This window comes from Staurois parvus, unplaced genomic scaffold (assembly GCF_062004578.1).
Source record: "Staurois parvus isolate SC_StPar_1 unplaced genomic scaffold, SC_StPar_1.0 ptg000721l, whole genome shotgun sequence".
NCBI lineage: Eukaryota > Metazoa > Chordata > Amphibia > Anura > Ranidae > Staurois > Staurois parvus.
The window spans coordinates 3,170,488-3,195,815 of record NW_028318517.1 but is presented as its reverse complement, the minus strand read 5'-3'; the positions used below and the strand labels follow the sequence as shown (position 1 = coordinate 3,195,815).

Below are 25,328 nucleotides of genomic sequence, written 5' to 3'. Positions count from 1 at the left end.
TACATAAGGGGGGATATGATCTCCATGTATAATACATAAGGGGGAGATATGATCTCCATGTATAATACATAAGGGGGATATGATCTCCATGTATAATACATAAGGGGGATATGATCTCCATGTATAATACATAAGGGGGGAGATATGATCTCCATGTATAATACATAAGGGGGAGATATGATCTCCATGTATAATACATAAGGGGGAGATATGATCTCCATGTATAATACATAAGGGGGGGATATGATCTCCATGTATAATACATAAGGGGGGGATAGGATCTCCATGTATAATACATAAGGGGGATATGATCTCCATGTATAATACATAAGGGGGGATAGGATCTCCATGTATAATACATAAGGGGGGGATATGATCTCCATGTATAATACATAAGGGGGGATATGATCTCCATGTATAATACATAAGGGGGGGATATGATCTCCATGTATAATACATAAGGGGGGGATATGATCTCCATGTATAATACATAAGGGGGGATATGATCTCCATGTATAATACATAAGGGGGGATATGATCTCCATGTATAATACATAAGGGGGGGGATATGATCTCCATGTATAATACATAAGGGGGGATATGATCTCCATGTATAATACATAAGGGGGGATATGATCTCCATGTATAATACATAGGGGGGATATGATCTCCATGTATAATACATAAGGGGGTGATATGATCTCCATGTATAATACATAAGGGGGATATGATCTCCATGTATAATACATAAGGGGGGATATGATCTCCATGTATAATACATAAGGGGGGATATGATCTCCATGTATAATACATAAGGGGGGGATATGATCTCCATGTATAATACATCACCTGAGCTCCGACCTCACTGACAACAACCTTCTTGACCCTTTACAGTCTGGATTTCACTCTCTACACTCCACTGAAACTGCCCTACTAAACTTCACTAATGATCTACTAATTGCTAAAACCAATGGCCACTTCTCCGTACTAATCCCAACCAATGGCCACTATTCCATACTAATCCCAACCAATGGCCACTATTCCATACTCCTATTACTTGACCTCTCTGCAGCTTTTGATATGGTTGACCATCCCCTCCTCCTCAAAAAACTCCACTCTCTTGGCCTTCGAGACTCTGCTCTCTCCTGGTTCTCCTCCTACCTATCGCAGCGCTCCTTCAGTGTTACCAATAACTCTGCCTCCTCCTCCTCACTCCCTCTCTCTGTAGGGGTCCCTCAAAGTTCTGTCCTTGGACCCCTTCTCTTCTCCATCTACACCTCCTCCCTTGGTCACTTGATAAACTCCCACGGCTTTAAGTACCATCTCTATGCTGATGACACACAAATCTATCTTTCTACTCCTCACCTCACCCCTTCAGTCTTCACTCCCATCACTAACCTACTAAGTGACATATCGGCATGGATGTCACTCCACTTCCTCAAACTCAATCTTTCCAAAACTGAGCTCTTAGTATTCCCTCCAGCCCGTGCCCCCTCCCCTGACTTCTCCATCAAGATCAATAACACAATCATCAGTCCCTCCCCTCATGCCAGGGTACTAGGTGTAATCCTAGACTCCCATCTGTCCTTTCAGCCCCAAATCCAATCACTGTCCAAATCTTGTAGACTTCACCTCCACAACATCTCCAAGATACGCCCGTTCCTAACCTCAGAAACCACTAAGCAACTTATACACTCCCTTGTTATATCTCACCTTGACTATTGTAACTCCCTCTTCATTGGCCGACCTCATCGCAGGCTATCCCCTCTTCAGTCTATCATGAATGCTGCTGCTAGACTCATCCACCTTACTAACCGTTCTGTATCTGCCACCCCTCTCTGCCAATCCCTCCACTGGCCTCCAATCAGTGTCCTCCACCCCTCCCTGCTAATCCCTCCACTGGCTTCCCATTGCCCAATGGATAAAATTCAAAACATTAACAATAACATATAAAGTCATTTATAACTCTGCCCCAAATTACATCAGCAATCTTGTCTCCAAATATCACCCAAGCCGTACTTTCCGCTCCTCGCAAGACCTCCTACTCTCTAGCTCCCTTGTCTCCTCCTCCCATGCTCGTCTCCAGGACTTCTCCAGAGCTTCCCCCATCCTGTGGAACTCTCTACCCCAATTTATCACACTATCACCTACTCTGCCCACTTTCAGCAATGTCCGAAAAACCTCTCTCTTCAGGGAAGCCTATCCTGCCCTCAGCTAATACTGGAATCTTCTACTCCTCCTACCAGTCCATCCCCCACAGTTACTACCTTTTGTACCACTAGCCCCTCCTTCCTAGATTGTAAGCTCCAAGGAGCAGGGCCCTCTTAACCCTCTTGTCTTGAACTGTATTGTTGCTGAATTGTCTCCCATTATATTGTAAAGCGCTGAGCAAACTGTTGGCGCCATAAATCCTGTATAATAATAATAAATGACCCACCTGTGCTGATCTCTGTAGGAGTGTCCTCCTCTATAAATGTCCCCGTTATTCCATCCTCCTCCATAGACTGCTGATCATCCCTCACATACGCCTCTTCTTCTTCTGCTTTCACCTCAAATTCTATATCGATTGGATCTCCACTCTAAATCAAGGAAATGAGAGGAAATATCATCTGTAAAATATAAGGTCACATAAAAAATATTTACACATCGTCTCTACAAGTCCATGTTCTAGATGCTCCATCCCACCAACCTTGTAATAGTGAGGGATGGTGTGACCTTCCTTTGTGGAATCCCTGGAATACAGAGGACGGGGACATCTCTCTGGTGGGTTCCTGGTATTAGGTGGCTCCATCATATCCTTGTGTCCTTCTGAAAACTCCTCCATCACTCCATACTCCTCATCCTCCTCTTTATACTCTTCTTTAACATCAATATTATCATCCCCGAGGATTCCACTCTGAAAGATATAATAAAACATTCATTGTAACAAACATGCTGTGTATAAATCACAACTACCAATAATTGTCATCATCTACCTGATGATGGTGAGGGATGGTGTGACCTTCCTGTGTGGAATCCCGGGAATACAGAGGACGGGGACATCTCTCTGGTGGGTTCCCATGACTGGATCCATCTGTAGGAAACACACACACTGACTGAATCCATTGTTTCTATGTGTTTATCAGATGATGGGGGATCTAGGTGGATCCTCCGTACTGCTCTCTCCTTTACAATAAAGTCTCCTCTTACCCGGTGATGTGAGGGGCGGCTGATTGTCCATCATGACGTCCTTGTAGAGATCCTTGTGTCCTTCTAAATATTGATGTGTATCATCAACATGTGTGTATCATCATCTGCTGGAGATAAAAAAACATCACAGTGACAATGGAGGAAGAGGACGGACATGACGGGGGGGTTACTGGGTGTAAATAGAACATAACATCTTATTACCTCCTCTGCTGCCAAATCCACCAATGTCTCCGATCTGCTTCACACCATATGGAACTTCCTGTCTTTATTCCAGATGACTTCCTGTCTGTTCCTGACATCACTTCCTGACTGTACCTGACATCACTTCCTATCTGTATTCCATAGAGAAGTCCTGTCTGGGTAGTAGAAATGAGATCCCCATCTTGTGGAGTTTAGAGGAACTGCAGCCCCGATAAACGTCCCCTAACATCTTGCCGAACAGCCACTGCATTAAAATGGTGGCAGGGTGGCACGGCTTTTTTTTTAAACGTGCTCCACACTCCCAAGGTTTTTCTCGGGCAGGGGGGGTGTACGCACGCCCCCGCCAACTCGCGGCTGTCACCATTTGATCCCCGAGGGATCAATCATTCAGTTTCAGCCAGTGATGTCCGGCTGAAATCGGATGATCGGTCCCTGTCCTATCCTGTCCTTTGTTGACAGTTACAGAGGACAGGATATGATGTCATTCTTCTCTGCCTGGACACATTCCTTCCCAGAGAGAGAAGACATACAAATTGTAAGTAAAACAGCACATACCCACAGTTAGAACACACCTAGGTCACATTTAACCCCCTGATCGGCCCCCCAGTTACCCCTTCACTGCCCTGTCACCAGTGTCATTGATTACAGTGAACAGCTTTTTACTGATCACTGTATTAGTGTCACTGGTGACTTCAGATAGCATTAGTGTCAGTTAGCGCCCCTCCCAGATAGCGTCAGATTGCCGCTAGTACACCAGTAATCACATTTGACCCCTTTATTGCCAGGAACACGCTCACTTGCACTCTAAACCTCCATTGCTAGTATAGTATCTGAGCGGATCAATATCTTTGATCAGATTAGCGCTATACCAGCGTTCACACTACTATAGTATCCCCAAAAATGCAGTGTTAGCGGGATCAGCCCCGACACCTGCCAGCACCTGCCTTTATCCCCTACGCCCCCCCTTCTGCCCCAGCAAGTGCAGTGTCAGTAGATAACTGTCACTTGATATATTACACACAAAACCGCAGTGTTGGCAGAATCAGGCCTGATCTCTGTTAGCACTTGTCGGTAAATTTTCCGTAGCGGTTCAAGCAGTCCCTGACAGCCAGGCGCTCTTTTTCCCGTGAGTCGCACTAGGTACCTATAAATTTAGTGGCCAAAATGTCCAAGCAAAGGTACTCTAGTGACGAGGCCTACAGGATTCTGAGCATGTCAGGTGAGAGCGAAAGGGAAGAATCCCTGACAGAATCAGGCTCAGAATACGAATCTGTAGACAGCAGCGGCACCCTGACAGATCACTCAGATGACGGAGAAGAGGTCCCTGCTAAGGTCAGGTGTACCCAACCCCGTTTCTCAGGTTCTGAGGTGATACAAACGCATGATGACTCTCATATGCAGCAGAGTGCCAGTACTAGTGCCGCACTACCTTTTGGTGAAATGGCAATCACCAGCTGCCTAGTACATCCTGGTCTTTCACATACCAGCACTGCAGTATCACTTGGTGACATGGCGAGTCCCATAAGTGCAGTACAAGCTGGTGGGGTGGTGAGCACAAGTAGTGTCCCGCTGCCACCAAAAATTTGCACACAGGCCCGTAGAGCCCCTAGTATCCTTCCGGATGTGCTTGCAAATCCTGATTGGCAGCCCACAAATTCTGCAGCACCCGTACTTCCCCAATTCACTGCCCAACCCAGAATTCAGGTGGAAACAGCAAATTTAACTCCTCCCCTTGATTTTTTGGAGCTGTTTTTCACGGAAGAGCTCTATGCATTGATTGTGGATCAAAGCATTTTATATGCACAACAGTTTATCACCACCAACCCAAATTCAAACCTTGCCAGACTGTTCGCATGGAAACCTATTACAGTTTCTGAATTTAAGTTTTTTTTGGGCCTAAGCCTCCATATGGGCATTAATAAGAAAAATTAATTGCGGTTGTATTTGTCGACAGACCCGATTCATCATATGCCGTGTTCTCTGCTGCCATGGCCAGGCATAGATATGAGAATATAATGCGATTTACACATTTCAATGACAATACACTCTGTCATCCTTGGGGTGACCCTGAATTTGACCGGCTCTACAAAATTTGTCCCCTTGTAAATCACCTTAACCAAAAATGTGCAGATATCTATACTCCCCACCAAAAAAATCTGTGTTGATGAGTTCCTCATTAATTTTTTAGGCCACCTTGCATTCAAACTATTTCTCCCCAATAAGCTGGCCAGATATGGGGTCAAACCTGTATATCAGACCTGTGATTTGGGGGGTTGGTGCTATCCTGGTATTTCAGGGCCCCCGAAACTGATAGGTAGTGAGGAAGTGAAATGAGGAAGTTATGCACCTTCAGGCTTTCAAAGGGATCATTGGATTTCAGGCTCCCTGTTATGGAGTGCCTGCTCCTTGTCCAAACCCCCCCGGTGCCTGTGTCTTTCCCGTGTCCCCTCACCCTCTCCTCATCCTGTTGCAGCCTTTGAAGATGGGCTGCACAGGATGAGGGGGGTCACCTCACCCCCCTGCCCCTCGTCACCTCCTCACATCCTCACGCAGCCTGTGAAGGCAGGCTGCGCAGGATGAGAAGGAAGTGACCCCTGTGGCGGACCTCACACCTCTATGGACATATAGACAGAGAGAAGTGACACCCCACTGAGGGATTCTGGTGCGGGGCCGCTAACCCGGCGCTGCACACCCCTGGTGAGTGCAGTGCAGGGCACGAGAGTTTCCCGCGACTGCACTCTCAGACAGACAAAAGCTCTCAAGAGTGTGGCCCCTGTCAAGGGGTGTGCCTCATTGCCCGGCAACACGGCGTTGGGCTGGCCATTGCCGGGGCAACCTGGAAGCATCCCACACAGCTTTTAAAAGGCCAGCTTGAGACCAGGCTTGCTCTCTTCCTCCCGCTGCTGTCCCTGGGACCACCGTGGTCATGGGAGGTCTGGGTGGGGCCCGGGCCTCTGCAGGCATCCCCACTGTGTGCTCTGCATGAGCCCCCTCACCAGAGGTCAGACCCCACGGCTATGACTCCTGCTGCTGTCCCTTGGGCCACTGCGGTTGTGGGAGGTCCGGGCGGGGCCCGGGCCTCTGCAGGCATCCCTGCTGAGCGCTCTGCATGAGCCCCCTCCTCAAAGGTCAGACCCCATGGCCATGACTCCCGCTACTGTTCCTGGCTGCTACGAGGACCCCTGCTGCTGACTGCTGGGCACTGGAGAAGCTGGCCACTGTGAGGGCCGCCGTCTGTTGCTGAGGGTCCCTGGGAAGCTGTCCTGTCTGCAGATAACTGGGTCCCTGGGAAGCCATCCCATCTGCTGATCATCGGGCCCCTGGGAAGCCATCCTGTCTGCTGATCGTTGGGCCCCTGGGAAGCTATACTGCCTGCTGACCGCTTTGTTCCCTGGAAGCTGCCTGCTGCTGAGCATCTGCAAGTCGCCTATCCCTCTGCAAGCCGCCTGCTGTTGAGCACCTGCAAGACACCTATCGTAAGTGTCCCTAGAAGCCATGAACTGTCCCTGTTGTGTGCACTGACCACCCGTGTCCTGAACTGTCCCTGTTGTGCGCACAAACTACCCGTGTCCTGAACTGTCTCTGTTGTGTGCACCGACCACCCGTGTCCTAAACTGTCCCTGTTGTGCGCACTGACCACCTGTGTCCTGAACTGTCACTGTTGTGCGCACAGACACCCGGGTCATGAACTGCCCCTACTACACGCCTAGACTACCCTTACTTGAACCGTCCCATGGCGTGCCCAGAGTATAGCTAACTGTGATGCCCCTGAGTGCTTGAGCCATCGCTACCCGTTGAGTCCCCATGAGCCCGATGTCCCTAGAAAGCTGGGTGGGAACTGTGCTAGGCCAGACTCCACAGTTGGAGTCCCGTTGAGTCCCCGTGAGCCCTATGTCCATAGAAAGCTGGGTGGGAGCTGTGCTAGGCCAGACTCCACAGTTGGAGTCCTGTTGAGTCCCCGTGAGCCCGATGTCCCTAGAAAGCTGGGTGGGAGCTGTGCTACGCCAGACTCCACAGCTAAAGTCCCATTGGGTCCCCGTGAGCCTGTTGTCCCTAGTACACTGTGTTGAGGCCAGACGCCAAAGCCAAGGTCCCCTTGAGTCCCCGTGAGCCCGCTTACCGTGGGTGTCCCTACAAGCTGCATGTCACGGAGTGCCATGAACTGTCCTGATTGAGTGTCTTTCAGAGTTCAATAAAGCTTTGTGTGTTTCCCATCTTCTTCGTGGGTTCTGTCCTGCCTACGCTTCCGTTACATTCCCGTATGTAGTTAGGCTCCCAAAACATCTCACATGTGGTACCCCCATACTCGGTAGAAGTAGCAGAATGTATTTGGGGTGTAATTCCACATTTACTCATGGCTTGTGTGAGCAATATGTCATTAAAGTGACAATTTTGTGTAAAAAAAAAAACTTTTAGAAAAAAAATAAATCTTCCATGGACTCAACATGCCTCTCAGCAGATAGCTTAGGCTGTCTTCTTTCTAAAAAGGGGTCATTTGAGGGTGTTTGTATTATCCTGGTATTTTAGCACCTCAAAAAATGTGATGGCAGTCAGAAAGTAAAAGCTGTGTAAATTCCAGTATCCATCCCATAGATTGTTTGTAGATGATATAACTTTCACACAAAGCAATTAATATGCAGTAATTGGGATTTTTTTTACCAAAGACATATAGCAAAATACATGTTGGCCTAAATTTATGACAAAATTTGAGTTTATTGGATATTTTTTATAACAGAAATGAGAAAATATAGTTTTGTTTTTTTTCAAAGGATAGAGAATTAAAGTTCCGATTTCCAGAATCCCATCATTGGGAGTTTGGTTGTATGAGTTTGTTTTTGGAGTAGGTGGTAGAAGGTAGAGAGATGGGAGCTGGAAGGTGTAGAGCTGTTGAAGAGTGTTATGAGGCCCATGGGCTGAGTGTTCTCACACCAGTGCAGGTGAGGTAGCATATGTCTAATTCTGAGGAATTTGTAGAAGTCTTTCTGGTCCGGAAAATAAGTGAGGCTGGGATCCTGAAACGTTCTTATGTAAGTGTTGTTCAGCAGATCTTTGACAGAGTAAATGCCCTTTGTGTACAAGTTTACAGGCTGATATCTTCAGATAGGAGTTCCAAGGTGAGAAGAGAAGGCATTGCAGAACTTTTTGCAGTATGTCCAAAGAGGATTACGCCAAAGAGTTCCACATTCATATGATTGGTGTTTTGGTGTCCAGGAATTCTGGTCAATTTCTATCATTGCACCATGGAGAGTATTCTTCCCATCCACACTGCAGTGTAGTATGATGGCTGTAGGATGGAGGATAGGAAGTGTCGGTCTCGGGAGGAGAAATAAAGCACAGCGGATCATAGGTACAGATCTATCGAATTTGGACACAGCTATGCCAGCAGACTAAAAAAGAGAGCAAATGGCATAGTGATCCATCCCGGTTACAGTGTGTTTGTATCTATGATAAATGACAGGCTAAACCCACCTGGAGACTTTCTCCACACCTGGAGTGTGCTGAGTTCTTGGAGAACGTCTACACAGTGTTTCCAGATTGGCTTTATCACCCCAACGAGCTCGCTCCAGTTCATGGATGTCATCATTATGTTTGGAGGATCTCACCAGTCAGGAGCCTTTCCTGTCATCCTACATGTTCCCTTCTGAGGATTGTTCTATCCTTCCAAACAAATGTATGAAATCATGGATGAGTCCTCCTTCTATGCGATCTAGAAGATCTTCAATCACAATGTCTTTATGGATGAAGTGGATGGCCCAGTTTATATATTATTTATTGCTTTACAGCTTTATTCCCTCCAGGATTCATTCTTTATTTATAGAACCATTCAAGGAAGTGTTCTTACTATGAGAGATCTCCACCACCATTCCTCTGTGACCATCACATCCTTGTCATTTATGTCTAACATCTTCATTATGAGTGGATTGATATTTATTTTTATACTTTAGGATGTAGTTTTGCATTTTCTTCAACAAAAAGATACATTTCGGAGGGATCTGTTTCACCTTTACCTTTTTTTCTAACTTGTATTCCGTGTCTTTAAGACTTTTATTTATGTAATAAAATATCTTTATTAAACAGTTGGCTGCAAATGATCTAGATTTATTTTTTCTTCTGTTCTTCTGATCTTCTGTGGTAGACCTGTAAGGTATATATTATACAGGAATTGTTATTATGAGACATTTTGGGGGGCTGCAGTTCTACTGAACTCCACAAGGTGGTGATCTCACTTAAACCCAGACAGGAAGTCTCTATGGAATACAGACAGGAAGTGATGTCAGGTACAGACAGGAAGTGATGTCAGGTACAGACAGGAAGTGATCTGCAATAAAGACAGGAAGTTACATGTTGCAGAAATAAGAGGAGACGTTGGTGGAAGTGGCAGCAGAGGAGGTAATAAGATGTTATTTCATATTTACACCCAGTAATCCCCTCCCATTATGTCTGTCCTCTTCCTCCATAGTCACGTCTGTCCTCTTCCTCCATAGTCACGTCCGTCCTCTTCCTCCATAGTCACATCCATCCTCTTCCTCCATAGTCATGTCCATCCTCTTCCTCCATAGTCACTGTGATGTCTTTTATCTCCAGCAGATGATGATACACACATATATAGTGTGGGAACCCAGATGAACCCCTTCAGGGGCAGAACATTCCCCCACTTCCGGGGCCGGAACATTCTCCTCATTGTGGAGATAAATTCTAGTAATATGGTCCTCTAAACAAACAGCACTGACAATAAATAGACAAGACAAGGACCATCCTGACCATACATGGCCTACAAAGGGCAATGATGACACTACACAGGCAGCCAATGGGCAATCATTACACTATGCAGCCAACACAATGATGGAGTGCCGGGGTCAGGAGTATGGAGCATAGAGCCCCTTACATTGCTGCTCAGGAGGAAGAATACATTCCAAATGAATGAAGAGTAATCACCACTGAAGTGCTATGTTCCCTCTTTTGTACATTGTAGAGGGTCTGGTTTGAATATGTCCAAATAAAGGTGATTTTATCAGATGTGCTCCCGGACTGATTTTTCTTCTCTACCAGGAAGAAAACATTCCCCAGCCTGCCATGAAAAATATATTCAATCATTGGTGTTGGAGGAAAAAAATGAGGGGTGTGAGGGATGAAGGGGAGTTGAGGGGCCTCCAAGGGGGTACTGAGGATGAGAGACTTTGGGACCCCTGAGGGTGTAGAGTAGATGATGAAATTTGGGTGGATGGAGTTGGTAGGTAGCATGTCCCTGAGGGAAGAGAAGGTTGTTGGGCTCAGGGGGACTCTGAGGTAGGGAGGGGGGCTCTTGGTCTCTGATTGTCCTCCCACCTGCACTTACTTTCCAGACCTCCTTACAAAACTCCTACCAGGAAAGGAAAGAAACCTTCACCTTCTTATCTCACTGGTCAAATAACATTTTGCAAGATACCAAGTGGAATGAAGAAGGGAAGACTTTCACCCCTTGGTGGGAACTCGTTCTTAGAGGAGGTCTGTTGGTGAATTATCAACTAAAAGGTAGTCAGGGGTCAGTGCTGAACACCTTCAGGAGACACTCCAATACCTCCCATGACACAGGCTCTGGCAGTGCCCGGTGCTGGAATTCAGAGCCCCAGGAACCCACCGCCACTCTGTACAATGTCCTGTGTACTACAGTATACTTGGCAATAAAAAAAACAAGATCCTACCCCCTGCCATCCTCCTACCTACGCTGCGCTGTCATTGGAGGGAAGAGAACAGACTCCTCCCTCACAGCTCTCTACTCCACCAGCACCATCTTCCTGCTATCCCATCCAATCCCTTCTCTTACTGCAGAGAGTGACAGTGACATCACTCCTGTCAGTCAGCAGCCTGCTGGAAATTGGAGCCTTGCAGCCGGAGTTCTGCCAATTGTCCTGATTATCCAGCAACTCCAGCCAATAGTCAGCAAGTTCCCCTTCCTGGACCTCATGATGAGCCGACATTGACCTCACAGCACTGCCTCAGAGCAAACAAGTCATAGGAAGGATCGTATTTATCATTCCTTGTCTGCAGATCTAAAACTCATCAAAACCAGTTCAGAGACCAAACAAACCCAACAGATTAAAGGGGATTTCTGATCCTGCAGGTCAAGAGGGTCCTGGGACCTCCAAAATGTAGCAAATACTAAACAGTCCCAAATAAGCATCTTCCCATGGGGGTGGTAGTTCTTCAATGTCCAGCAACCCTCCTATTCCCCCCTCACATCCACATCCTATTATTGTGTGACCAATACCATCCAAATCATTCTTACTTTCATTTCCCAAAGTTATCCGTCTACAAGGAGACCTGTATAGATCACATGATGGCACCAATGAGGATGGAGGAGGACCGGAGTCACATGACTGAGAAGATACTAAACCTCACCCTGGAGATCATCTACCTGCTGACCGGAGAGGTGAGGAGGATTCTGGGAGGTCACATGACATCACTCTTATCTCTAATAATAAAACACAGACCTGACCAGAGAGGTGAGGAGGATTCTGGGAGGTCACATGACATCACTCTTATCTCTATTAATAAAAACACTGACCTGACCGGAGAGGTGAGGAGGGTTCTGGGAGTCTAACATGATATTCCTATTGGTTCCTCAATACAGAGATTTCCTCTTCTGACGTCAGGTGATCATATGACCATCACAGTGCCTCCATGTGGCTCCCTAAACCCTGAGAGACACAACATGCAGAAGATTCTAGAAGTCACCAAGAAGATGATGGAGCTGCTGACAGGAGAGGTGAGCGGTGCCGGGAATTCTGGGACATTCTCCAGTAACAGACAAGGGATGTGTCTGGATGGTGACTGTATCATTGTGTGTGTCAGGTTCCTATAAGGTGTCAGGGTGTCACTGTCTATTTCTCCATGGAGGAGTGGGAGTATTTAGAAGGACACATCACCCCCCACCCTTCCCATCACTGATAAGAAGACACTTTAGAGGGACGGAGCTTCTAGAACATGGACTTGTGGACACAATGTGTGGATTTTTTATGTGATGCCACAATATTGAAGCTCATGTCTTACAGGTGACCTCTTCTCTCATTCTCTTGGTTTAGGGTGAAGATCTGATGTATATAAAAGTTGAGGTGAAAGCAGAAGAAGAAGAGGCGTATGTGAGGGATGATCAGCAGTCTATGGAGGAGGATGGAATAACGGGGACATTTATAGAGGAGGACACTCCTACAGAGATCAGCACAGGTGGGTCATGAACACTAAATCCATTCCTCCACCCATACTGCTCACTGATTGGTCCAGAGTAGGGCGGGGACTGGGTGATATCAGCCTGTAATCCCCTAGTCACTTTCCTGAGCTGTGTTCCCCGTCCTGTATTCCTGGATTTCTCTCGGATAATCTTCCTTCTCTGTGCTGCAGACACAATTTATGTATCTAGACTGGATTTATGGAGGTTCTGGGGTTCAGCTGGCAGAAAAATGTTAATTTTCACCATAGATGTCTGTGGACATAGACATGTCCAAGATCTCTGACAGAACATTTCTCCCAGGGTTCCTTGCTCTGTGGTCTGCTGGCTGTGCCGGGTGGAGGGATATGTCTGTATAGTATCAGACCCAAGTCACTGAGTGCAGTATCAGGAGATGGGAGGCAGCAGTGTGGTTATAAACTTTCCATATATCCAGTGAAGTGACTGGCCTCAGGTGATACACAGAGATGAAACAAATCCTCCTACATACGTTGTACCTTTTTATCTTCAGCCCTCTCTTCTCTACATCTGTTCAAAGTCCAGAATTTATACAGCTTGTCTGAGAAGTCAGAAAAAAAGGAGCAGAGAGCTGGTCACATTCTGCAGAGCTCAGTAAAGTGAGCTCTGAGAGATGATTGGAGGGAAGGGACACACCCCCTTCACACAGGAACATAGCTGAGGCTGTCAATCACAGGCTGTGAGCTGGAGTTCCTCCCTTATCATACTTTTTCTCTTGGTGTCAGGAAGACTTGTCATAAGTGATTCATGCTGATTGTATAGGAAGGAGACAGCAGACAGAAATGGCTCTTATTGCTCTGGAGTGAGACAAGTACACACTGTAGAGGGATATGTTTGTTCATATTCCATGTCTGAGGGTTACAACCACTGTAAGTGATATCTGATTACTAAACACCAATTTGATGTGATCCTTACACTATTTATTAGTGTGGCCCCCTTGTCCTGAATAGAGGTACTATGTGGCTTTAGTTTGTGGCTGGGCTGTACTTGGCTCAGGCTGATTGTATAGTTCTTCACTTGGTTTCTCCCTAAGTTTAGGTTGTCCTGTGATGTCTCACTGTGGCCAGTAGATGTCACTGCTATCACTGGACATAGGATGAGATTCCACCAACCAAACTAAAGGGATATTAGACCACAAATGTCCCATATTGCAGCTTACCAATCATTGGGTGTGACGGCTGCATTCTTTTTCTTTGGCTTTTTTCCCTCTGTTTTCACCTGGTGATCTGGCCAGTAACACACCTTCTGTATTAGAGTGCCCCCACTGTGGAGACAGCAGCATGGTCAGTCTGGGGGGAGGGGAGTGTTAGATGTATTAGCAGATATAAAAACAGTAACTAATTGAAGCCAAGCTCCAGCTCACACTTCATAATCAGTTACATCAAACAATTTTTTTTTCCTTTTGGGATAAAAATTTCACATGAATAAATAAAAGCTGCTCATTGTAAGCCCCCTGTCAGTGGTAAGTGGTCTGCCTCATGGTAAGTGGTCTGCCTCATCCCTGGAACTGATACATTCTGCTGTAGAGTTTTTATAAAACAGATTTACTGGTTAGATCACCAGATGAATATAGAAGAAAACTAATGCAGACAACACATCTCAGAATCGGTAAGCTGCAATATAATAAATGTTTTCTTTGTGTTTAATATGGATTAAGTTAATGTTTATATTTTCTTCAGCCAATCCAGTAGGAGGTTTATGCCCCTGGAGCATGCTGGGGCAGGAAATAAATATTAGGGACAGGCCATGAGCTCTTTCCATGGGCTGAGGTCTAGGGAGGTGCTGCTGGACGGCGCTCTGCTGTTAGGCCCAATACCCTGTTTTGGGACCTAATGTGTGAAGTGGTCCTGAAGCTGTCCTGTCTGGTCTGGAGGAAGCTGTGCCAAGGAGGAGGCCCAGGGGAGGAGAGAGCCATGAAGAAGGCTGGTCTCTCAGAAGGACCCGGGTCTCACTTGGAGGATGCACTGACATTTGGGAACGTGTTTACAGAGTCATTCAGTCGGCTTAAAGGTTCTGACACTGTGAGGCTGGACATTGATCTGCAGAGTCTGTCGGTGATCTGCCATGGTATCTGGGTCCCCCAACCCTCACCTCCCCAACCCTTCTAAATAAAACTTTAAAAAGACAAAAGTGATTGGTGCCCAATATCCTTTCTCAGTTCCCGTATTTTACCCATGGACTTGGCCCTGGGGTGAGCACCCCTGACCTCTGGAGGTGCCATCCTGCCTTTGGGGTGTCAGAGGGGTTCTACATTCATATTGCACATTACATAGTACTGACCTCTATACTATACATATTTGTCGTATGTTAGAGTCCTGACCCCTGCACTATATACTCTATGTTGTACATTACATACTCCTGACCCCTGCACTATATACTCTGTGTTGTACATTCCATAGTCCTGACCCCTGCACTATATACTCTGTGTTGTACATTACATAATCCTGACCCCTGCACTATATACTCTGTGTTGTACATTACATACTCCTGACCCCTGCACTACAGTTGCAAGAAAAAGTATGTGAACCCCTTGGGATTATGTGGGGTTTTGCATGAATTGGGCATAAAATGTCCTCTGAACGTCATCTATGTCACAACAAAAGAAGAACACAGTCTGCTGAACATAATACTACACAAACATTAGATGTTGCCATGGTTTCATTTCAAATAATATGTAAACATTCACAGTGCAGGGAGGAAAAAGTATGTGAACCTTTGGACTTAATAACTGGTTGACCCTCCTTTGGCAGCAATAACCTCAACCAAACGTTTCCTGTAGTTGCAGATCAGACCTGCACAACGATCTGGAGTCATTTTGGACCACTCCTCTTCACAAAACTCTTTCAGTGTAGCAATATTCTTGGGATGTCTGGTGTGAATCGCTCTCTTAAGGTCATGCCACAGCATTTCAATGGGGTTGAGGTCAGGACTCTGACTGGGCCACTCCAGAAGGCGTATTCTGTGCTGTTGCAGCCATTGTTTTGTTGAATGACTTGTATGCTTTGGGTCATTGTCCTGTTGCATCACCCATCCTCTGCGGAGCTTCAGTTGGCGAACAGATGGTCGTACGTTTTCCTGCAAAATGTCTTGATAAACTCTGGAATTCATTTTCCCATCAATGACAACAATCCGTCCAGGCCCTGAGGCAGCAAAGCAGCCCCAAACCATGATGCTCCCTCCGCCATGTTTCACAGTGGGGATGAGGTTTTGATGTTGGTGTGCTGTGCCTTTTTTTCTCCACACATAGTGTTGTGTGTTCTTCCCAAACAACTCAATCTTGGTTTCATCTGTCCACAGTATATTCTGCCAGTAGTGCTGTGGAACATCCAGGTGCTCTTCTGCAAACTTCAAACGTGCAGCAATATTCTTTTTGGCCAGCAATGGCTTCCTCCGTGGTGTCCTCCCATGTACTCGATTCTTGTTTAATGTTTTCCTTATTGTAGATGTGTCAACAAAAATGTTAGCATGTGCCAGAGATTTCTGTAGGTCTTTAGCTGACACTCTGGGATTCTTCTTTACCTCATGCAGCATTCTGCGCTGTGCTCTTGCAGTCATTTTTACAGGACGACCACGCCTAGGGAGAGTAGCAACAGTGCTAAACTTTCTCCATTTGTAGACAGTCTGTCTTACCGTGGACACATGAACATCAAGGCTCAAGGAGATACTTTTGTAACACTTTCCAGCTTCATGCAAGTCAACAATTTTTGATGGTAGGTCTTCTGAGAGCTCTTTTCTGCGAGGCATGGTTCACATCAGACAGTGCTTCTTGAAACCAGTAAACCCAAAACAGGTGTCAGCAACACATCCAATATCATCACACTGATTGGAGTCAAGGTTGGCTCACTCCTGGCTCCAATTAGCTCTGGGAGAAGTCATTAAGCTAGGGCCTCACATACTTTTTCCTCCCTGCACTGTGAATGTTTACATGTTATGTGCAATGAAACCATGGCAACATCTAATGTTTGTGTGGTATTATGTTCAGCAGACTGTGTTCTTCTATTGTTGTGACTTAGATGACGTTCAGAGCACATTTTATGCCCAATTCATGCAAAACTCCACGGAATCCCAAGGGGTTCACATACTTTTTCTTGCAACTGTATATACTCTGTGTTGTACATTACATACTCCTGACCCCTGCACTATATACTCTGTGTTGTACATTACATACTCCTGACCCCTGCACTATATACTCCGTGTTGTACATTACATACTCCTGACCCCTGCACTATATACTCTGTGTTGTACATTACATACTCCTGACCCCTGCACTATATACTCCGTGTTGTACATTACATACTCCTGACCCCTGCACTATATACTCCGTGTTGTACATTACATACTCCTGACCCCTGCACTATATACTCCGTGTTGTACATTACATACTCCTGACCCCTGCACTATATACTCCGTGTTGTACATTACATACTCCTGACCCCTGCACTATATACTCCGTGTTGTACATTACATACTCCTGACCCCTGCACTATATACTCCGTGTTGTACATTACATACTCCTGACCCCTGCACTATATACTCCGTGTTGTACATTACATCCTCCTGACCCCTGCACTATATACTCCGTGTTGTACATTACATCCTCCTGACCCCTGCACTATATACTCCATGTTGTACATTACATCCTCCTGACCCCTGCACTATATCCTCTATGTTGTACATTACATACTCCTGACCCCTGCACTATATACTCTATGTTGTACATTACATACTCCTGACCACTGCACTATATACTCTATGTTGTACATTACATCCTCCTGACCCCTGCACTATATCCTCTATGTTGTACATTACATACTCCTGACCCCTGCACTATATACTCTATGTTGTACATTACATACTCCTGACCACTGCACTATATACTCTATGTTGTACATTACATACTCCTGCCCCCTGCACTATGTTGTACATTACATCCTCCTGACCCCTGTACTATATACTCTATGTTGTACATTACATACTCCTGACCCCTGCACTATATACTCTATGTTGTACATTACATACTCCTGACTTCTGCACTATATGCTCTATGTTGTATATTACATACTCCTGACCCCTGCACTATGTACTCTATGTTGTACATTACATACTCCTGACCCCTGCACTATATACTCTATGTTGTACATTACATCCTCCTGACCACTGCACTATATACTCTTATGTACATTACATCCTCCTGACCACTGCACTATATACTCTTATGTACATTACATCCTCCTGACCCCTGCACTATGTACTCTATGTTGTACATTACATCCTCCTGACCCCTGCACTATGTACTCTATGTTGTACATGACATACTCCTGACTCCTGCACTATGTACTCTGTTGTACATTACATACTCCTGACCCCTGCACTATATACCCTATGTTGTACATTACATACTCCTGACCCCTGCACTATGTACTCTATGTTGTACATTACATCCTCCTGACCCCTGCACTATGTACTCTATGTTGTACATGACATACTCCTGACTCCTGCACTATGTACTCTATGTTGTACATTACATACTCCTGACCCCTGATAGAGGGGGTGGGGACCCTTGTCCTATAATCCCCTCATCACTGTCCCTCCTATAAAAGACAGTTCTGGTTGTTTCCTCACTCTCTGACTAAGGTCCATGAATAAAGAAATGACCTGGTAGGAGATCAGAGGAGCCATTTCCTAGTTCCCTTGAGGGTGGAATTGTAAGCTCCTCAGAGACCAAGCTGCCTGATGTGGGCGGAGTCCTGGTTTGGAGGAACCAATCAGCTCCTGTCTAGTAATCCTCTTTGTCTTTGTATTTTAGTCCATGGCCGGGAGATGAGGAAAACCTCCGAGGATTGTCTCACTTTGTCTCCAGACTGGAAAGTAGAAGATGAGGACATCACACAGTATAGTCCAGGAGAAAACCCGGCTCCCTCCAATGTCCATCCGGCACCACCCAGTGTAGATGGACCATTGTATTCCTCGTATCCTGAGGAACCTCAGACTGTGCGGGACCGGGCCAGCCTTCCAACAGGGAAAAGCTTCTCCTGTACTGAGTGTGGGAAATGTTTCCATTCAAAATTCCTTGTTAATAGGCATAAAATGTCTCACACAGAGGAAAGGCCGTATTCCTGTCCTGAGTGCGGGAAATGTTTCCGTTTTAAATTCCATCTTAATGTGCATAAAAGATCTCACACGGGAGAAGCTGATTTCCTGTCCTGAGTGCGGGAAATGTTTTTCATGTAAGTCCCATCTTTCCATACATCAGAGGTCTCACACGGGGGAGAAGCCGTATTCCTGTCCTGAGTGCGGGAAATGTTTTTCACAGAAGTCCCATCTTTGCACACATCAGAGATAGCACATGGGGGAGAAACCGTATCCCTGTCCTGAGTGCGGGAAATGTTTTTCAGAGAAGTCATATCTTTACACACATCAGAGATGTCACACGAGGGAGAAACCTTATTCTTGTCCTGAGTGTGGGAAATGTTTTTCACGGAAGTTCAATCTTTACACACATCAAAGATCTCACACAGGTGAGAAGCCGTATTCCTGTTCTGAGTGCGGGAAATGTTTTTCACAAAAGTCTGATCTTTACAGACATCAGAGATCTCATACAGAGAGAAGCCACTTTCCTGTCCTGAGTGAGGGAAATGTTCCTCACTGAAGTCCTGTCTTCCTGTACATCAGGGGTCCCACACTACCCTGGAGGTATATTAGTGCCTTGAGTGTGGGAAATGTCTTCTAGATGAATGTTGCTGGACATCCCAGCTCTCATGTGGGGAAGAAGCACACCCTGATATACACCTCAGATATACTCCATGGCTGATCTTCATCATGGAAGAAACAGTTGATAAGGAGATGAGAGGCCCCCAAAGACATGGATGAAGTGCAGTAAATGTCGGGGTGCAGAGTGGTCAGTAGATCCTGGAAATGAAGGACACAACTTCAGCCCTTCTTGGGTGTCGGAGTTGCGTTTCCTGATAATGATATAGCGGGTTACAGAGCTAGAAGCCGGGAGAGCCCAGATCTCGTTATCGGGGAACTTTACACAGACAACAAGAACTTCTGAAGTTGATGTCCTTCATTTCAAGGCTCTACAGAACAGTGGTGACCCCGAAGCGTCTCTCTGTCTTCACTCCATCCTTCTCCCATCCCCCAACAGGAGGGAAGGAGAACTCCGCCCCAAACTAGGGGGAACTTTCCTCTCATTATTTCCCTTGGCTTCTGTGTGGGTTTGGGTGGTTGGAGGAGTGCGGCACGAGAGGGAACACAGCTTGTTGTTCTATGTCTACATATGGGGTCTGGGTAGAGGGGATCCACCGAAAAATATTTCTACTCTTTGATTTTGTGCAAATCGTTTCTGTTTTCACTTTGAAGGGCGATATTATGTGTGGTTTGTAAAAGGGATTGGCCCAATAGATACCGCCCCACTTAGAGAATAGATGAACTACTATGACCAGCATTCATTCAGCCATGTCACATGTTGGGATCTTTTCTACAATACTTTGTATAATAATGGAACACGTTGTGTATTGTATTGTACACCAATAATAATGACTCCGCCCCCACATTCCAGACAAGGGATCTTCCTGACCAATCAGATTCCTTCCTTTGTTATTTCCTGATTCTATGATTACAATCTTGTTAGAAGTAAAACTATAATAAAGAATTTATTCAGTGAAAAGAATTGTGTGTGTCGGGGCCACGATGGGGATCTTTGGGGCCCAAACATTTCTCACAGGAGACACTTTACAAGCCTTTACAGGTCATCCAGTTTCTGGTTCACCATGAATAATGGCCCAGAGTGCAGGGGTCAGGAGACTACTTCATACAGCCCTGCAAACAACGTGCAGTGGTCAGGAGTTACATCCCGGAGTACAGAGTGCAGTGGTCAGGAGTATGTGATTTACATCCCAGAGTACAGAGTGTAGTGGTCAGGAGTATGTGATTTACATCCCAGAGTACAGAGTGCAGTGGTCAGGAGTATGTGATTTACATCCCAGAGTACAGAGTGTAGTGGTCAGGAGTATGTGATTTACATCCCAGAGTACAGAGTGTAGTGGTCAGGAGTATGTGATTTACATCCCAGAGTACAGAGTGTAGTGGTCAGGAGTATGTGATTTACATCCCAGAGTACAGAGTGCAGTGGTCAGGAGTATGTGATTTACATCCCAGAGTACAGAGTGCAGTGGTCAGGAGTATGTGATTTACATCCCAGAGTACAGAGTGCAGTGGTCATGAGTATGTGATTTACATCCCAGAGTACAGAGTGTAGTGGTGAGGAGTATGTGATTTACATCCCAGAATACAGAGTGTAGTGTTCAGGAGTATGTGATTTACATCCCAGAGTACAGAGTGCAGTGGTCAGGAGTATGTGATTTCCATCCCAGAGTACAGAGTGTAGTGGTCAGGAGTATGTGATTTCCATCCCAGAGTACAGAGTGCAGTGGTCAGGAGTATGTGATTTACATCCCAGAGTACAGAGTGTAGTGGTCAGGAGTATGTGATTTCCATCCCAGAGTACAGAGTGTAGTGGTCAGGAGTATGTGATTTCCATCCCAGAGTACAGAGTGTAGCGGTCAGGAGTATGTGATTTCCATCCCAGAGTACAGAGTGCAGTGGTCAGGAGTATGTGATTTACATCCCAGAATACAGAGTGCAGTGGTCAGGAGTATGTGATTTACATCCCAGAGTACAGTGGTCAGGAGTATGTGATTTACATCCCAGAGTACAGAGTGTAGTGGTCAGGAGTATGTGATTTCCATCCCAGAGTACAGAGTGCAGTGGTCAGGAGTATGTGATTTACATCCCAGAGTACAGAGTGTAGTGGTCAGGAGTATGTGATTTACATCCCAGAGTACAGAGTGTAGTGGTCAGGAGTATGTGATTTCCATCCCAGAGTACAGAGTGTAGTGGTCAGGAGTATGTGATTTACATCGAGGAGTGTAGTGGTCAGGAGTATATGATATACAGTCCCTATACAGAGTGAAGTAGTCAGAAGTAGTATGTCATGTATGTCACAGTGGGTAAGATAATGTCTTATACAGCCCAGCATTTAGAAGTGGTCATCGGTCAGGAGCATGTCATACATGGCTCAGAAAAAAAAGTGCACTGGTTAGGAACATGTCATGTACAGCCCTTTGTACAGAGTGCAATGGTCAGGTTTATATCTTAGGTCTGTGTACAGAGTGCAATGTTCAGGAGTATATCATATACAGCCCTGTGTACAGAGCGCAGTGGTTAAGAGTATATCATATACAGCCCTGTGTACAGAGTGCAGTGGTCAGGAGTATATCATATACAGCCCTGTGTAAAGAGCACAGTGGCCATGAATATATCATATACAGCCTTGTGTACAGTGTGCAGTGGTCAGGATTATATCTTAGGCCTGTGTATAGAGTGCAGTGGTCAGGAACATGTCATATACTGCCCTGTATATATTGTGCAGTAGTCAGGAGTATATCATATACAGCCCTGTGTACAGAGCGCAGTGGTCAGGAACATGTCATATACTGCCCTGTGTACACAGCGCAGTGGTCAGGAACATGTCATATACTGCCCTGTATATATTGTGCAGTGGTCAGGAGTATGTCATATACTGCCCAGCATGCATAGTACAATGGTCAGGATTTTGTGGAAGAACAAAAATATTTTCTTTCCAAGATAACACCTAAGAGGAGATCACCAGGAGCCGTGAAGGAAGTTTTCCTTGTATGGACATGACCAATTAGAAGCGCATACGTAGCCCAGTAACACTGCTCACCACCCTTGCATTATCTTGCATATATAAACTCACTTTTTCATTCCAATAAACTAGACGTTTTCACAGACTAAACGTGTGTCAGTGTGGCTTTCTTCATGTGTGCACTAAAGAGCTAGCATGATTAATTAGGACAGGAACAGATAATCATCGGACACTTAGTCCGGCTAAATCACTCCCATAACAAGCTGCTTGCTGTGGGGGCACTCAACAGGAGGGAGGGGCCGGGAGCCCCTGTGGGGGACCTGAGAAGAGAAGGATCCGGGCTGCTCTGTGCAAACCATCACACACAGCAGTAAGTACCACATGTTTGTTTTAAAAGAAAAAAAAGTTGCCTTTACAATCACTTTAAGTCTCGTTTACTAATGGACACGACACCCTCCGACACCCACAGACCATAAACAAAGCAAAAGTGACACATAAATGTGACAGCAAATAACCAACCCAACAACCTGACTATAATACACTGTGTACAAATGGAGGGAAGCTGACATACACCGGGCAGACCCAGGACTAGTAATCAGGGGAGCAGAGATGGGGAACAGGATGCAGGAAACCAGAATCAGGGGAAAGTATACAAGATACAGGACGCAGGATCCAGCAGGGAAGCGGCTCACAGGCAGAACACTGAGGCACTGATGAAAACTACGGGGGGATTATATACCTTCCCAGCAGCCAGCATCAGGTGGAGCCTCATTACTGACACCCTCTGCTGGGAGACAAAGCAATGTCTCCTCTCCACTTCCTCCTGAATCACCTCTCACCCAAAGCTTCCTGTCTGTACCTGACATCACTTCCTGTCTGTACCTGACATCACTATCTGTTTATACCTATATCACTTCCCATCTGTACCTGACATCACTTCCTGTCTGTACCTGACATCACTTCCTGCCTGTACCAGACATCACTTCCTGTCTGTAACTGACATCACTTCCCATCTGTACCTGACACCACTTCCCGTATGTACCTGACACCACTTCCCATCTGTACCCAACATCACTTTTCATCTGTATCTGACACCACTTCCCGTCTGTACCTGACATAATTTCCCGTCTGTACCTGACATCACTTACCATCTATACCTGACATCACTTCCCATCTGTACCTGACATCACTTCCTCTCTGTACCTGACATCACTTACCATCTGTACCTGACATCACTTACCATCTGTACCCGACATCACTTCCTGTGTGTACCTGACATCACTTCTCATGTGTACCTGACATCACTTCCCATCTGTACCTGTCATCACTTTCTGTCTGTACCTGACATAACTTCCTTTCTGGGTAGAAGGGCGCTCACCACCTGGTGGAGCTCAGAGGAACTGCAGCTCTAAGAAATGTCTCATAGTTTGAACCTTGTTGTTGTTTCAAAGCATTCTCCAATGATCATGTCCATGTCTGGCAGATTCCAGGACACTTCAAAGTGGCAGTGAGGTGACGTCTCCGGAACACTCTCTGGGTTCCATCACCAGGCACTGCAATTATACCCGACTGCTGGGAGCCGGCATCTCCTTTCCTACAGTGAAAGTATAATTCTGACATCAGCAGAGAGGCAGCCGGAGGGTGGGATCAGGTAAGTACCACCACTGACCACCAATGCTGGGCTGGGGGTACACTTTATTCTCACTGACACCAACAATGGCATTTGTTTTATCTAACTGACACCAACAATGGAACTTATTTTATCTCACTGACACCAATGGGGCTTATTTATCTCACTGACACCAACAATGATGGATATCAAGGAAATCATGCCCACGGTGACTGGGTAACTGGAGTGAGATCCTTGATTGGTGGAGAATGAATGAGGGTGGAGCTTTCTCTGAATTCTCATCTGCTGTATTTTTAACTGAAATTGTACCTTTCATAAATCATTGCACTAATATTGTGTAAAATAATAAAACTCATAAAACATCAGAACTACTAACAATTTATCCTCTAGTGTGTCTGCTGTTGTGAAGAAATATATATAATATTTGGGGGTTTAAGTAATTTTAAGGTATAAATGGTCTTTAAAACATGTAAACAAAAAAATGTAAAATGTCTCCAGGACTCCATGGACCCCTTCATTCCACACAGTCTCCAGGAACCGGGAAACCACAGAGAAACCAAGTGTCCCCCGACTTCCTCTCCAGGCTGGGATGTCCCCCTGGTTGGGTGCCCCCTACAGTAGAAGAAGCAGACTGCACCTGACTACATCTTCTTTATGCTTTGTCTGATCAGGATGGCGGTCATTTCTCCCTGAACACGGAGCCCCCTAAACACGAGGTAAATGTGGTGCAGCATTGAGCCCCGTCCAGCTGTAGTGTAGACTTTGACAGGCTGCAGGCAGCGGGGCTGGACGCTGTACCTGTGCCTACCAGGTGTATTATAATGCCAGCATTGCACCCACAGGGGCTGGACCCCCCATGTACAAGGGGCCTAAGAGATACCATCAGCTGGTGTCCCATTCCACCAGACCCCTATAACTGGAAGAGGACATGTTTGGGTGGATGTGTTGTAGAAGAACCCAGACCACGGTATTGTGCGGTGAAATTATAATTCAACTTTATTAAATGTGACACTTTAACAACAGAAGAAAAGAGATAAATTGTTGATTTATTTATACCATTTATATAATCTATTCTAAAAAACTGATTAACATATGACACACCCTTCATTAACACAAGCCACGCCCACTTATGTATCCCTCTAAACATCCAAATCCCTGTAAATTCCCAGAAGACACTTTCATCTTTTATCCACAACAAGCTGATTGGGTACAAGAGAACCCCGAGCCCCTCCTGCTCATTCCCACACAAGTCCATGTCACCATCTACAAGGTGAGAGGACCTGAAGGAGAACAAGACCATGACCACCAGGACCATCGCCTGACTGAAGCCATGCTCACATTTCTTTCTAATGCAGCTTCTATGGTCTCCTCAGATATAGATTTGGCAGATGTACATTAGTGGAACCCTTTCACTC

At 45.8% G+C, this 25,328-nt stretch overlaps 1 long non-coding RNA gene across 1 annotated transcript; it reads left to right on the top strand.

Moving 5' to 3' along the window:
* Nucleotides 1–9,691: 9,691 nt before the first annotated feature.
* Nucleotides 9,692–12,131, top strand: LOC149445443 (uncharacterized). Its single transcript, XR_016306408.1, has 3 exons — nucleotides 9,692–9,780; nucleotides 11,672–11,800; nucleotides 12,002–12,131. It is a non-coding gene; the product is annotated as an uncharacterized LOC149445443 (long non-coding RNA).
* Nucleotides 12,132–25,328: the final 13,197 nt, after the last annotated feature.